The following is a 14075-nucleotide window of genomic DNA, read 5'->3' on the forward strand; positions in this document are numbered from 1 at the left end:
AGTGTAGTACAGAGACAGACTGTAGGAGGAATAAACCTCCCCAGTCAACCATCATAATATCAAGAAAAGAGGAATTCCCATTCATTAGACCAATAGAAACACTTCCTATATAATATGAAGGGGGGAAAGGTTCTTAGAGAAAGCTTTTCAAAATCAAGCTGCTTTCCAGGCTTTGGAAACTGTAACTGTAGACTGGCTTTAGGCTTCCATTGTATGGGTACTTTTTATTTTATTTTTTTTTTGGTACCGGGGATCAAACTCAGGTCCTTGCACTTGTGTAGCAGGCGGCGAAACCACTGAGCTAAATCCCTGGCCCCTGTATGGGTACTTTTTAAAAAGACCTCACCAGGAAAAATAATTGGTGTCACAGAAATCAAATAGCAGCCACCTACTTATATCTCAAAGGGCTTCTGTAGAAACATTTTATTTAGGTTGAGAGAAAAGTATACCAAAATAGCATGTATTACTAAAGGCTCTCCTTTCAAGAACCTTTTGATCCAGTTGACATTTTTAAACTTTCCTGCTGGTTGGGCATGGTGGCACACACCTGTAATCCGAGCACTCAGGAGGCTGAGACAGGAAGATTGCTGCAAGTTTGAGACCAGCCTGGGCTACACAAAGTCAAACCCAGCCTGGATTGTATATCAAGGCTCTGTCTCAAAAAACAAACAACAACAACAAAAGAACACCCAACAATAACACCATAAAACTGTTTTGAATCCTAAACCATTACTTTTAGTAAAATTAATTAAAATCATTTTTACATATGTAATCAGAATATCAAACCCCACCCCTTTTTTTCTTGTGAAGCATTTATAGGGGACATGTGTAGAAAAAAATAAAAACCTTCCAAGTTTACTTTTAGTCTCATGTTTACTGTAACCCCTTTTCTTTTCCTATTTCAATTGAGTCAGTTTAAATTATCCACAAAATTTGCAAGATTTTGTTTTCAAAAAACTAAGAAACAGTAAATTAGCAAATATTTGAATCCCAATTGCATACCAGACTGGGCACTGTAAGATTCTAAGATGAATAAAAAGTGGAACTGTTTTTAAGAAATAACCATTTGTTCTTTAATTCAGAAACATTTACCAGGTGTCTGGCTGTGGATAAGCTACTCATCTCTATAACTTGACCTCATTTTCCTCACCTGTAACAGGGGTAGTAATAAGATCTTGCCTAAAGTTTTTATGAGGATTAAATGGGATAATATTTGCAAAAGGCTCAGAATGCCATATGACACATAGCAAACAATAATTCTTTGCTTAACCGCTGGAAGAAACCTTTATATGTCAAGCTTGAGATGGGTTTCTTTTGACTTAGTACAGCTAAAAAATGGCCTGGCCTCAAGCAGCTCACAGCCTTGGGAGGGAGAGAAACAGAAACATTAATATGACCTAAGTATTTATCAGTATGCAAAATGCTATGGCAAAAAGAGAGAAATTCTGTGTGTCAGAGAAGCTTTTATAGATTTGGGTTGACTGGTATTAGTTATTTACTGTATCACAAATTCCTCACTTAGCTGCATAATACAACAAATATTTATTTTCACAGTTTTGAAGCACAGGAACTGGTGAGCACTTTAGTGGGATGGTTTTGGCTCAGCATCTCATGAAGTTACAGTGAAGTTGTTGACTAGGGCTGAAGTCACCAGGTGGGGAGAAGAATCTGCTTCCACACTCAGTAGCCAAAGGCAAGAGGCTCAGTTCCACACCCCTGGGCCTCCCTATGGGACTGCCCAAGATCAGGTAGCAAGGGTCCCAGTAACAAGTGATAGGACAGGTGAGGGGCAGGGAGAGGAAGACAGATTGAGAGGAGAGTCACAGTCATTTTATAACCTGAACTGGGAAGTTATGTACCATCACTGCCATGTTCCTTTCCTTTGAAGCAACTCATTAAATCAAGCCTGTTATTGAAAGGAAGGGGAATGAAACTCAAAGGGAGGGCTATCAAAGAATGTACACACACACACACACACACACACAATTTTAAAACTACCACATATAAGCAGGCAAAGGTGGCAGAAACAAAATAGAGATACAAGAGTATGTAGCATGTAATCTAGCATGGCTAAAGAATTAGGGGTTACTGTTATTCCATTTATTTATTTACTTATTTATTTAGGTTTTCAAGACAGGGTCTTGCTGTGTAGTTCAGGCTGGCTTTGAACTCACAGTGTAGCCCAGGCTGTCCTTGAATCATGGCAGTTCTTCTGCTTCAGCCTCCAGCGTGCTGGGATTACAGGTGTGTGCCACCATGCCCAACTTGTTGTTCCCATTTTAAAAATGAAAATGAGATATAGAGAGGTAAAATAACTTCTCTAACATATATAGTTAGTAAATGGGAAATTTAGATCCTGAACTCAAATTTCTGGTTATAGAAACTGTAATCTTTTTAATTTTATTTTAATGTAATACAAGTAGATAATAAAGAAAATGTGAAAAGCACTCTTCTATGAAAAATAAAACAAAATTAAGTAACAAAACAATTAGAAAATAACAATTGTTAATACGCTATGCATCACAATCTTAAAAGAATGACCAAAATATTACTCAGAATACAAGTCATACACAAAGACTCTTACACGAAAGAAAAAAGAAAAATAAAAAGAGAAACTTTCTTTTCAAAGAACAAACAAACTAGTAGTATAAATAAATCAGCATATATCTTAAAATATCTTTGAAACAATGGAATAGATAATTTGGGGAATTACTTAAACTTCTCCTTAGTACCTATTCTCCTCTCTCTCTCTCTCTCTCTCTCTCCCTTTCTCATATATGTGTGTATATATATATATATATGTATTGTTTTAGTTTCTCATATAAGAGAAACCATGTGGTACTTAAGCTTGTGTGTCTGACATTTCACAAAACATTATGTTCTCAAGTTGAATCCATTTGTCTATGGATGCCTCCTTTCTTTATGCCAGAGTGTATGTATAAATACTATATTTTTTCTTTATCGGTTCATCTGTTGATGGACATATATGCTGTTTCCAAGATCTTGCCATTATAAATTGTGCTGCTTTAAAAATGGTTATTCATGTACCCCTGTAATATAATGACTTTAACTCTTTTGGGAAAATACATAGGAGAGGGTAACTGTACAAATGGGATTTCTTCTTTTTTTTTTTTTTTTTTGGTACCGGGGATTGAACTCGGGTCCTTGTGCTTATGAAGCAGGTGGCAGAACCACTGAGCTAAATCCCCAGCCCCAAATGGGATTTCTATTTGTAATTTTTTGAGGAAACGCTACACTGATTTTCCTAGTGAGTGTAGTAGTAACTTCTATTTCCTTCGTATTTCCCCTTCTAAAAGTTACACCCACCAAACCTGGCCTCTAACCACAGAATATAGGCCCCATGACCTTGGCCTGAGCTTGAGCTGCTCAAGGGATCTCAGGAATATTTGTTTAGCTTTCACCCTCTCCAAACCTGTCTCCCAGGGCTGTCTCTTACCTGGACACTGTGGTAGGGTAACACTTCAGTCCTGTAGTAAAACTCTCCCCTGGGTGTTGGTTTGTTCTCAGTCAGGTCAGTCTTTCAGCTGTCACCTCTGCCACCCTTTACTGATAAGAACCAGTATGCAGAGCGTGTTAGGATTTGATAGTTTGCCTGCTCACCTCTCCCACACAGGGTGCATGAAGTGGCCAAGTTTGGGGCAGGGTGCAGCCTCTCCTTCCACAAAGCACACAAGGAAGTTCCTATGGGCCTCTCTCCTCTCCCATGGGGTACACAAGGTGGTCGGTGTTGGCCAGGGCAGGACCTAGAACTGGGATCTTATCAGTGACTGTACTGGGGTTTTTCAGAGAAATAAAACCAACAGGATGTGTGTATGTGCATGTGTGTGTCGCTATGTGTGTGCATGTACCCATGTGGAGCAAAGGTTGCTTCTATTTTAAAGAATTAGTGCTCACTTCAGCACCACATACACTAAAATATTTTAAAGAACTAGGTCTGGGGGCCAGGGATTTAGCTCAGTGGTTTCGCCACCTGCTGCGCAAGCACAAGGACCCAAGTTCAATCCCCGGTACCAAAAAAAAAAAAAAAAAAAAAATTAGGTCTGCAGGTGTAGCTCAGTGGTAAAGCATTTGCTGAGTGTGTGTGAGGCCATTGGCCTGAAGTCAAGCAACACACACACACACACACACACACACACACACACACACACAAACACACCACCAGGTCAGCTGGTAAGCTGGAGGTTCAAAGAAAAGTTGCCATCTCAATCAATAGGCAGTCTGCTAGCAGAATTCCTTTTTGCTCAGGGCATGTCAGTTTCTCTTCTAATAAGTTCTTCTTCAACTGATTAGAGGAGGCCCATTCACATGGAGGCTAATCTGCTTTGCTTCAAGTACCCTGACTTAAATGTTGATATCATGAAAGAAAATAATTTTTTTTTCACAGAAATATTCAGACTAATGTTTGACCACATATCTGGGCACCTTGGCCTAGTCAAGTTGACACATAAAATTAACTAACACAGTACCTTAAATAATAGTGACAATTGGAGTTCAGAGTACAAAGGACAAATGCTAAAGTACACTGCTTGTTAGATTCATGAAAAGTAACCAGTGGCTCTGTCTTTAATAGCTGATATTGGTGGGAGTTAGGGGACTCCCAGAATATTTTAATTCTTTTTTTTTGCAGTACTGGGGATTGAACTCAGGGCCTTGCGTTTGCCAGTCAGGCATGGTGCCACTGAGCTACAGCTCCAGCCCAAAAATATTCTAATTCTTTTAGGGAGTGAATCTTGGAATATTTAGCTGTTATGGTTCATCTTCAATTCTGTCTTACAAATGACAAATCTAGGGTTTTTTTAAAAAAATTAACATCAGTATTTTTCAGTTCACATATTTTTAGTAATTAGTTTTTTCATACAGTTCTCTGTATGATGACTTTCATTTCAAAAATACTTTTCTCTATTACTCTCTTCTTTGGACTTTCTTCTTTCAAATTTGCTTTTTCTGTAATGCCTTCTTTCAAGGCTTTTTAGCCACACTTCCTACTAGACTGAAATGTGAAATGAAGAAGACAGAAATGTGGGCGGGAATTAAATAACTCAGCTTATAGGCCAGCAGGACTAAGTGATTCCAAAGGAATGAACAGTGTTCAAGCCTCATTTCTTTGCAGAGTGTTCAAGATAATCTGTTTCACCCTTACTGCTTTGTAGCTAATGTAGAGCAAGAAACCTGAACATTTTTCTTGAAGCCTCAGAATATAAAGTCCCAGCCTGCTGTTTTGAATCTCTTCAGATGGTGTCACCACTGAGAACAAGACACTGACAGTTGACCTAAAGAGCACTGTGAAGCTACCCAAAGGTGATCTGGATTTTAAGTCTATGGGTAGATCTGTGTGTGTGTGTGTGTGTGTGTGTGTATGTGTGTGTGTGTGTGTGTGTGTGTGTGTGTTTATGTGTGCACGCCCTGGGGATTGAGCCCAGGGCCTTCCCACTAAGCTACATACTCAGCTCTTTTTACTTTGATACAGGTCTTGCTGAGTCACTAAGTTGTGAACTTGTGATCCTTCTGCCTCAGTCTCCCAGAGTACTGAGATTATAGGAGCGTGTCACTACGCTCAGCAATAGACCCTAGTAAGAGAGAGCAGAAAGCAAATATCTAGAAAATTGTTAAACAAAAAAGTACATCAATCTGGAAAGGATAGCAGAATCAGGTTTGCAAAAATGATGAAAACAAAACAAAATACGAAAACAGGACCCAAGTCCTCACAGTAAAGCATGAAACACAGTAAGAAGGTTTGGGAGCTGATCTGATGTACATAATAGCCTATCTTCAACTTTAAGAACAGCTTGTAGTGTGACTTCCAAACTATCAGTGATTTGGGAAATTTTATTAGATGGTCATATTCTGGTGGGTGAATGAAAAAGACCTCAGAACCATTTAAGGGAGATGCTGGTTTCCTAAAAAAAGAACAATTCATCAATGCCACTCTGTGTACCCTCCCACTCACTGCTATACAGGTAATCCTAGAAACTCAATCAAGTGTGACTTCAGTCTTTAGTGCAGTTGGAAAAGGGCTCCATAAATAGCATGAAGCAATGAAAGTTTTACTAAAGCCAGTTTCTTTTATTTTCTGACATTAACACAAATAGAATGTCATTGATACAGAGATTTTGATTCTTTATCTTTCTCTCTTTAATTAAATCTAAACCATCATAGAAAAATAGTTTTTCCTATTATTTTGCCTTGAAGAATTGCCTGGGGAGGTGTGATAGTTAACTGATTGTGTCAACTTGAATAAGAAAAGACCAACTAACTTGTCTCAGCATAGTTCTGGGTGTAGAAGACCCTCCCTAGGGAAGATTGTTTCCAGAATGGTATAAAAGGAAAAAAGGAAGGAAGGATTGCTTCTGTTTCTTCAGAGGCACTCCAGTCTTCATCTTTACCTTGGACATCATCTCCTGGCTTCCAAGATCAGACTCTTGAGCCTTCTAGTACAGACTCTTCAACTTCTAGCACAGACCCTTCAGCCTTCCATCACAGACCCTTTGGACTCTTGATATGGACTTACACAAGACATTACACTGAGCTCCAGGGCTTCAACTGGATCCTTCAGATCTCCATCGTGTAGACAGACCTTTTACACTCTGCCACACCTAACTCTGTGGGTGGCCATTGTAAGCCAGTCTTGTAAATACTTATATATTTTTATATTTTACATTAAATCTGTTTCTCTAGTAAGCACTGACTGATACAGATTTTGATACCAGGAGTGGTGTTGTTGCTGTGACTATACCTGAACATGTGATTCAGGAACCTTTGGAACTGGCTTGTGGGAAGAATTTGGAAAGGTTTGGAGATGCTGGCTGAAAAAGCAGCCCTTAAGCTGTACTTGATGGGAGGTTCTGGTCAGAGCTCTGAAGACCAGAATGCTGATAGAAATGTTGCCAGTAAAGACCAGGCTCAGGAGGTTTCTGCTAGGAAGAAGGATTGCATTGGCTGTTGGACTCCAGATGATGTGTATTATGCCTTGGCAAAAAGTTTATCTGCATTATGTTCATGTCCAGAGACTTTGGCTAAGACTGAGATTAAGATTAAGGGTGATGGACTAATTAATCTTGCAGAAGAAATTTCAAGACAGTCTAATATTGAGGCAATGGCACAGCTACTACTGGGGGCTTTTAGCCAGATTTGTGTTGAGAATCAAGAACAAAGAGACCAGCAGAATGGTTTAAAATGTTATGAGTTTGGCCAGAAATGTTGCCCCAATAAAGCTGTGGACTGCAAAGTTAGAGCAGAGGAGAACTTGTTTGCCGAGAAGGAACAGGACAATAGAAAAAAAATGGTATGAGGACATCAAAGAAACAGCAGGATTCCTGCCTTTGCAGCCTCAAGGTAGCAAAAGTGAAAGACTGCTTTGAGAAGAGAGCCCGAGAGCACCATGTCCCAGAATGGTGGTGGCTTAGAGAATTTGTTTCTCAAGATTGAGTTCAGAGTGCCCAGCAATCCAGGCACTCAACCCCTACAAGCAAGAGAGAAGGAAGCCTGGCTACTTCTGCAGATGGCAGCAGACCTTGGCATCATGCATGTTGTGCTGGTTTTAGGTGCATGCAGAATGCAAGAGTTGTGGGGTCAGGAAGGTTTCCACCCAGATTTCAGAAGACCCGGGACACCAGGCAGTGTGCTACTGAGAGGGGGCAGTGTGTGAAGCTGTGAGTGTGAAGCTGAAGGTGCTGTGGAGACCCTAGAAGGTTAGAGAAACCAGGAACATGGATCATCTGAGGAAAGCTGCAAGGAGGGAGTAAAACTGGCCCAAGAGAGAAGTCGGGGAGCTGCAACTATCTGCAGTGCTGTAGGGACAGAGCCACCTAAGCCCTTTGGAATTCACATCTTGCCACAGATTGTCTTGGATTCTGGACATGGAACTACAGGATTTAATGTTTGCCCTGCTGGAGTCTGGACTTGTTTTGGTCCTGTCTTTTCTAGTCCCCTATTTGTAATTTTTGGAATAGTAATGTTTATCCTGTGCCATTGTATGTTGGAAGAGTTTAACTTTCTTTCCATTTGTACAGGGGCTTGCTGCTAAGAGTTTGCCTTAAATCCCAGTGGAAACTTTGGACTTGGACTTTTCAGCAATGCTGAAACTGTTAGGACTTTGGCAACTCTTGGAGATGGACTAAATGCCTTTTGCAGAAAGGGATGTGCATGAGTCTTTTGAGGGTCAGGGGCAGAATGCTATGTCATATGTCTAGATGTTCCCTCAAAGCCTCCTATGGTCATGGATGAAGCTTTTTTTTGGAGAAGGATGGATGAAGAAGGATTGATGGAGAAGGATGGATGGAGAAAGATTTTGTCTCAGCAGTGAGAAAATTAACTGAGAGAGGAGGTATTCTATACTTTCTCTAAGTATTCTATTCCAAAGGAATATCGTCCTCTCCTCTGTGTTCAGGAAGCTGTTCTTAACAAAACATTCATTGAAACTGTATGACAATAAAAACTAAGATTCAGAGATATAACCATATAAAATGACTCTTTAGATCAACCCTTGTATAAAATGATTAGCTAATTTTACTTAAATCTTACATGAACAGCTATTTGCATTTTGAAGGAAAAAATTATAAATGTTCTTATCCACTGAAGTATAAGATAATTTCCATTTCAGAATCAAAAATGCATTCCAAATACTTGAGGTGGTTAGGTAAAGAGGGAAAAATAATGCCAGCGAAATAAGAGGAATCAATCTCTACAGGATAGAAACTAACAGTCTGTGGTATCATCCTGTCCTCCCCATATGTCAGATATTCCCTATCACACCTCCGAGAGAGGGCTCCTGATCAATTTTTATAGGTCCACTGAAACATGGCCTCCTGGTAGCTATAAGTAATTTACAACATACATATAAATAGGTAATAAAATTAGAAGATGGATTTGAATGACAAGTCACTTTTTTTTACCCAATCATTGAATAAAATTTAAAACAGGCCTCCTTTGACAGCTACTCCCACATACACAATAAAATATGCACCATATTCCTTACTGTAGAAGATTTCAGTTGAAGTCATAGCAATTGAATCTTGTCTATATGAAAAAGATAAGACTATACTGTATTAGTAATAGTGTTGTTTGCATGTTTATGCGTAGTATATTACCATTCACTTTTGCCTCTAGAATATATAACTATTTTGGTTCCTAAAACTGCTCAAAAGCAAGGCAGTCAATCCCTGTCTCAATCACTTTCCTTGTTGCTGGGAGCAATACCTGACACCCACAACTTAAAAGAGGAGAGGTTTGCTTTGGTTCATGTTTCATTGCAGGGTTGGCCAGCTTCAAAGAAGAAACAGCATGGCAGAGTGGCATGGTGGAGGACAGCTGCTCGTGGCAAGGTGGGCAGGAAACAGAGAGAGAGTCAAGGGAGGACACAGCCTTCCAGGTCATGTCCCATCTGAGTGCACAGGGCCCTTGGGGCAGAGCTCTATATGAACCACAACACCAAGTTCTCAGTCACTGAATAAAATTGAATTGATAAAAATGATAATATCAAATACTACATGTTGACTTTGATAAGATGGTTATATATTAAACACAGGAACAAGATAAAATGTAATTTCCTAAGCAGACACAGTCACCCATTATGAATTAATATCATAATATTAAAATTATCTCTAATGTTGGTAGTTAAAGCCCAAAGTATTTTTTTGAGTAGAGGGCCTTTTTTGTTTTGAGCCAATCAATTTACACTTCTTCCTACAATAGTTTGCTGTAATCAGTAGGTACCCCACCTTCACAGCAGTTTGAGGATCATGTCCCAGGGACAGTTTGGCATTGAGCTACCTCCTGTGTAGATGCTGGAATCCCAATCTCCCAGTCTACCCAGCACCTGAATTCCTCCTTTGCATGGCAGGCCTTGGAAGACTGGCCTTCCTTCTGTCTTTCTTTCCTTCCTTTCTTTTCTTTCTCTTTTTTTTTTTTTTTTTTGGTACTGGGGCCTTCCTTTTCTTTCTTTCACATGGTTGAACCCAGGGCCCTTACACTGAGCTAATCCCCAGCTCTCTTTTTTATTTTGAGATAGGGTCTCCAAATTGCCAAGTTGCCTGGATTAGGCTCAAATATGATCCTACTGACTCAGCATCCCAGAGTGCTGGGATTACAGGTGTGTACCACTATACCCAGCTGAGTTCACTTTTTAGTTTTTGATAGCCATTAAAGGAGTTCCATCTCTTTGTTGTGTATTGGTTGCTTTTGCACAACTGCTGGCACTCTTCAGGTGTGTCTCACCTTGGGATGACACTTGGAGGTCACTACTTCACAGTTTGTCTCTAGCAATAACCATAGTCCCAGTCGCTGATGCTGGGTTAGGGCTCTTGAGGTCAACATCTATATTGTAGGTAACGATGGGGTGGAGTGAAGTGCAACCCATGCTCTGCCAGCATTCCAGTCCCTTTAGGAATTTCTTACCAGGTTTGCCTTGGTTTCTGTTCTTACAGAGCTCACAGTGTTTGATCTCATGTTATGGTTTCCTTATGCTTCTTACCTCTTATGTTTTCATGTAGCATTTGGTGTGACAGTATTTAACCCCTGTAGGTGTCTGGACACTTTAGCCTGAAACTATTCCAGGTGATGCTTTTGCTATTTTAGTCATCCCCCAAAAATGAAGGGACAGCTCTGTCCCTCCCCTGGAGGTTTCCCTCTGCCATACAACTTCAATTGTTGTACTTTCTAGAATACATAGGGAAAGAAGCCCCATGTTAAGTGCAATTTTTATTTTTTCTTAATTTTACTTTAGTTTATTAGTACGTGTGTAGCACATGTTTATGTTCCTTGTGTGGAGTTAGTACATGAACATAACACATCCCAATTTGTTTTTTTCAGCTCCTATCCCTCTTCTTCCCTCCATTTCTAGATCCCCTTCCCCTTTGACAGTGATCTATCTCCCTGCTTCGTACTATCTATCTTTTATTTTGCTCTTTATTTTTACTCTGGGTTTCTCATATAAAAGAAACTATGTGATATTTAAGCAAGAGTATCTGATTTATTCACTTAACATTATGGTCTCAAGGTGCATCCATTTCCTACAAATGACTCAAGTTTGTCTTTCTTTATGGCAAAGTAGGACTTGCAGTGATCCTTCTACCTCAGCCTCCTGAGTGCTAGGATTACAGCTGTGTGCAACCATCCCTGGCTTTAATATATTTTCTTTTCTTTTCTTTCTTTCTTTTTTTTTTTTTTTACTGGGGATGGAACTCAGGATCTTGTGCTTGCAAGGCAGGCATGGAGCCTCTAATATATTTTCTTAATCTTATAGTCTACTTTAACATAACGGTCAGTTTTTTTAAATTTCAATTTTTATTTTCATTAGTGCATGTTTGCAGTGCATGAATACATTCATTGTGGGGAGTTGGTACATGTACATAACAGATCTCAAAGCAGTCAGTTTTCTTTTGGTTAAAATATGCATATACTGTATAATGTTCTTCAAATTTTTATTTTCAGCCTTTCAATATCTTTATGCCTTTTGAGGGGTAATGTTTGAGATAGGGTCACCTTACGTAGTGCAGGCTGGCCATGAACTAGTTCAGGCTGGCCTCAGACTCACAGCAATCCTTCTTCCTCAGCCTCCCAAGTTCTGGGATTACAGGCATGTGCCACCATGTCTGGCATCTTTATGCTTTACATGGAAGATTCAAGATCCCAGGATATGAAAGAAGTAATCCAATTCAGAATGTTAACTGAAGATAATTTAATGAAGATATTCTTCAGTGAGGTGTGGCAGCGTTAGAGGAACCAGTAAAAGTTGGTTAAAAGGCCCTGGCACTAGTAATTTTATGTCCCTGTTATGCCTTTGTGCTGTTACTGGAACCCAGCACAAGGTGTTGCCAGGAGAGGAGGTTGCAGTTGGGAGTTGTGGTCCTGACCAGTGATAGCACAACTACTGAAAAACTCTGGCTGGGCCAACAGAGGAACAGGGTAGGGGGGAGATTAATATCCCTACTCCTCTCTCCTCCCACCCTGGGATCTCCTGCCACCACCGACTGTCAGCCAAACCCCAAACGGCAGTTAAAGTGGGAAGGATCTCCGACATGCAGAGCTCAGAGCTGGGCACTGGGCCAGAGGAGGGTGGAGAGGAGCCAGCACACAAGGAAGCAGTTCATGGCTGGACTGTGTGGGGTGGTAATTGCTTTTAACTTTTAGATGGAGCACCGAGTCCATTTAATATATTTATTGAGAATTGTATATTTCTGTCATCCTATTTTATGTCTCATATTATCTACAGAAGTTCCTTTTTCTGCACATTCTCATCAACACATTATATTTTGAGCCTCAGATTTTAAAGAAAGGAATCTGATTTCTATCTAGTCCCCAAGAAGAGAATAGACTACACTATGGGGGATTTTTTGAATAGGTAAGCTGTATCCCCTGAGGTCTGTGAATTTGCTCTTTTCACACACACACACACACACACACACACACACACACAGAGGCAACTTCAGAAATTCTCTAGATCAGTTTACATACCTCTTCCTCTTTTCTCTCCAAGTGCAAACTTCCTCAGCTCTGGTGGAGTCAGACAATTATTCATAAGATAAATACCCAGCATAATGTGGTTATAAAACATTTATTAATTTGTAGTTTAATCTAGATGCCTAATTAGGATATTCCATAAGAGTGTTTGGGTTTATATATCCTATGCAAAAAAGACCTTTGCACTTTCCCATGATTTAATGCCTTCAAGTTACGTAGTGTTAATACCATGACATTTTGGGCAACCAATCTCCACCCCTCCAAAAGATAGGGCTTCTGGTATATAATGAAACTCCCCACACCCTGCTCTTTGGAAATGCATGGTGTGATGATTGTAGGCGGGGAGAAAGTGGCCACCAGACAGTTTCAGGAGATGGTTTGATGAGACCTAGAGACACATTGAAGATTCTGATATCTTAGAGAGATGTTCTTTGAACTTCCAGACTCTTATCCCCCACAGAAAGAGTGCTTTAGATAGTTCTCAAGCACAGTATTTAATATAAAATGCTTAATATATAAATGAAAGTATGAAAGTATAGTTATTCTGAAGTAAAACAGACCACTTATTATTTTCCTTTCCCAGTACTGCATACTGAAAGGTCCAGTAGCTTTACTTGGGCCTCCAAGAAGGGAGAGATAAGACTAGGATCTTGGGATCTGTGGCTGCTCTGAGGCCACAAGACTGCACTTCCTTCCTCTTTTACAATTGACGCACAGAGAAGAATGCCATATGTGTGTGACAGCTGGGGTGGGGACCCAGGGCAGAAAGGAGAACACTGAAATGTTGCTTAGAAAGGGTATAAGATAAAAATCTGAATTTAGATGCCTCTTTGAAGATACTGCTCTGTAAACTTGACAGGCAGCTCTCAACATACAGTATAATTTAAATGAATGAAACAAAACCCATCATGTGTAGTCACTGGGATAAATACTAGGGATACAAAGAATGGACAAAATAAAGTTGCTACTATCATGTGTTTAGTAAATCATCACTGAACAACAATGAGGAGCAGTGTTGTGCATGTTGTTGTTGCCTGACCCTGACTCTTTTTTTTCTTGTGGTGCTGTGGGTTAAAGCCAGGCCTCATGCACACTAGGCAAGCCCTCTTTCTTTTGAGACAAGGTCTCACTAAATTGCTCAGGCTGGCCATGAACTTGGGATGCTCCTACCTCAGGCTGCCAGGTAGCTGGAATTACAGTCCTGTGCCACCATACCCAGTTCTGATCCCTTTCATAGGCAGGGGAGGCCACCTTTCAACCTCTGAGTGCCTTGGCTAACAGCTGTGACTTTCTCCAGACTTGACCTTGGCTAAGTGGAGCCACCCACTGGACACTCATGGAAACACTATTTCCCTCCCCTCTACAACTGTAAGCACTGACTCATTTTCTCTCTCCTACTCCAGACTTTACCTGGAACCACAGCCTTGCTCACTCTTTCCTGTCTTGTTCCTTCCCTTCCTTACAGACTTTCCCTAAAGCAATCTATCAATAAGGTGCACATACTAGAACCACTGCCTCATGTACTGCTTCTACAGAACCTAACCTAAGGCAACATGTGTTGCTGAGGTTACAGAGCAATCTCCGAGGAGTGTTGTCTA

At 40.2% G+C, this 14075-nt stretch overlaps 1 long non-coding RNA gene across 1 annotated transcript; it reads right to left on the reverse strand.

The window, feature by feature from the left end:
• Nucleotides 1-3115: 3115 nt before the first annotated feature.
• LOC147827142 (uncharacterized) lies at nt 3116-12512 on the reverse strand. The gene is made up of 2 exons (XR_015452890.1): nt 12472-12512; nt 3116-3567 (listed from the first exon to the last, which is right to left on the reverse strand). It is a non-coding gene; the product is annotated as an uncharacterized LOC147827142 (long non-coding RNA).
• Between the last annotated feature and the right edge of the window lie 1563 nt (nt 12513-14075).

The sequence above is a fragment of the Heterocephalus glaber genome, unplaced genomic scaffold (assembly GCF_053883595.1).
Source record: "Heterocephalus glaber isolate CG9 unplaced genomic scaffold, H.glaber_assembly_v1.0 deba00001454, whole genome shotgun sequence".
Taxonomy (NCBI): domain Eukaryota; kingdom Metazoa; phylum Chordata; class Mammalia; order Rodentia; family Bathyergidae; genus Heterocephalus; species Heterocephalus glaber.